Consider the following 2,725-nt stretch of genomic DNA (forward strand, 5'->3'; position numbering starts at 1 on the left):
TACATTTTCTGGCTGCTTCTGCTCATTGCATCATGAAACCCAATAAATGCCTTAAGCAGAGACACCGCTGGAGGAGGATCTTTGGGGAGACAAAGGGGGGAGGGGGGACACCCACGACCTGGGATAACGGGGAAAAAACGCTGAAGATCTTCCAGCACCCGCTAATTTTGCACCCTGTTAAGCTCCCCAGCAAGGTTTGCCCATGCCCGGCGGTGCGGGCCAGACCTGAGAACTGGGAGCCCGGCTCCCCCCGGCCCCCCCAGGCTCCCCCAAACCTCCTCCGACATCCCCCGGCTCCCCCCGGTACCCCCCCCAGCTCCCCCGGGTGCTGCCCCACTCGCGGGTGGGGAAACTGAGGCACGGGCACGCCGCCCTCCGAGCTGGGGCCCCCGCAGCCCTCCCTGCCACCCCCTTCCCCACCCAGCAATCACGCGTGAAGGGCTAATTAATTACCGCAATTAAGCTTTCGGGACCCGGGGCTGAAACCCGGGGAAGAGGATTTTGTGTCGTGTCCCCTCCCCTCCCCACGCGTGTCCCCGGGGATGGGGGGGCGCAGGCACCTGCCCACGGGCTTAACCCTTCCCTCGCCCGCAGTCTCGGGGTCCCGGCTTTCAGCTCTAAGATCTCCGCCTCATCCATCACCGAGTTAAAAAAATAAATAAATAAAAAATAAATAATAAAAAAAAAAAATCAGCGGGGAAACCAATACAGGCAAACACATCAAGACTCGAGAGTGGCGACCCTTGGAAAAGCCAGGGTCCAAGCAGATATGAATCATTTTTCTTTGCATACTTTAAAGGAATTACTAGTGATATGCACGGCTGTCACTGCAAACTACATTTATGGATTTGCAAGTCATTTCCATAAATCAGCTGCATTGGATCCATCAGAAGAGCAGAGCCCGGCGTCGGTGCGAAGATGATGGAGCTCTCTTTGAACGTATAATGAAGTGTTCCAAGGGCTGCAGTTATTTTTCTGCTTGTTAAGGATTTTTTTTTTTTTTTTTGGAAGGGGGAGGGGGCCTTCTCGAATTTGATTTTAAATTAAAATGTCGCCAAGAGATGTTTTATTGGTGATCACCCTTATGATAAATTTATGCTTCAATAATTACTTTTCACGGGGTATCGATTTCCTCTGGCAAAAGCCTTTCTCCCTCCTTCCAAACCCCTGTCTCCCATTTCCAGAACAAGGCAGCGCTGCCCCCCCAAGCCCTCCAGGGGGGATGCAGAGCCCGGGGACGGCTGAAATTCCCCTCTGAGCCCACGGTTCTCGAGTGGGGGGGAGCTGGGGGTGTCCCCCAACCCCTGCACTGGTCCCATCCCAAGGGGGCATCTCCAAAGCAGGGGTATTCCTGGGGTAGCAGGGGATCTGGGGGTTTTGTGGCTGTCCCCCCCAGCCCCCAGCAAGCCCACCTGCCCACCAGGAGCTCTTTTCTGCTCCTGGAGCCAGTGCTGGGAACCCGCTCAGGGCATTTGGGCAGAGGCAGAGGAGGCTGAGCTCCCAGCACAAAGCAGTGCTGAGGCCCAGCCACACGAGGACCTGCTTGTTGCACAGCTGCTCCTTGCCTTAAAATAAAAACAAAATCATTACAGCCAGACTGGAGTTTTGCAAGGTGTCGGTTTCATCCGAATAAATCACTTCTGATCTGTCCTTTCCTGCCAAAGCCAATATTCCTCCCAGCTCATCCATCAATAACTTCCCCCTTGGAAGGGGCTCGCTCCGTGCTCAGAGGACAGGGCAGAACAGGGCAAGTCACCGCAGAAACGGGGCTTTTCCTCTCTTTCCCGAGCAGCAGGCCACTGTTCTCCTTTCCCGTGTGTTTTCCATTCCCTGGGAACAGGAACACAACATGTGCTGGAAAACATTGTGGCTGGGTAGATGCAGCTACCTGGTGGCAGGGAGGCCACTTGTACCCAGGATGCACGACTTGCAACTCCGTCAGCCCAGGCTCAGCACCAGGTACTGGCATGTGGAGGCACCGCCTTGCTTGCCCTGTGCCTTTTATTAAAAAAAAAATAAAAGATAAAAAATGAGATTGGGTGAGTGCAGTGTGCTGCCCCCAGCCCCAGCTCAGGCAGCAGCTCCCTGCGGGGCTCCCAGGCTCTTGGGGTGAGAGGAGGCCCCATGGCACCTCCCCAAAATCAAGTCAACCGTGTCCCAGAGTGCCCCCACGCTGCTAATTACCCCAGGCCACTAATTCCCCTGCCTTTCCAGCATCCCGCTTGAAGGCCACCTCCTGTCCGGGCTCCCAGCAGAAGCGAGCCCCGGGGGGTCCCAGCACCAGCCCTCGGACACCCAACACCCGACAGCGAGCTCGGGAGGGGACCAGGGAAGGGTCTGGAGGGGTCCGGGGGGTCCCAGCCCCTTTCCCTGCCCTGCACGGAGCAGCCCGGGGCCGGCTCGGCGCTGCCGCCCTGCCCGGCTCGCAAAGCTTAGGCGAGGGGGACCTCTGCAGGCAGCGGCCCCCGCAGCTCATCGTCCTACAGCAGGCTGTGGGATAAGAGCAGGGCAGGCTTCCCCCTGGCAGGGGTTTGTTAGGGGAAGGCTTTTTTTGAAAGGTTAAAAAAAGGAGGGGAGGTTGCCAAAACCCCGTGGCACCCCTTCTGGGTGAGCTGGGGGTCCGGCGGGGGAATGAAGTCGTGTTTCCCAGGGTTTGTATGCTGCTAAGGGCAGACGTATCATAGAATATTCCGAGGTGGAAAGGACCCAGAAGGATCATCCAGTA

Source organism: Aythya ferina, assembly GCF_964211825.1.
Source record: "Aythya ferina genome assembly, chromosome: 7".
Lineage (NCBI taxonomy): Eukaryota > Metazoa > Chordata > Aves > Anseriformes > Anatidae > Aythya > Aythya ferina.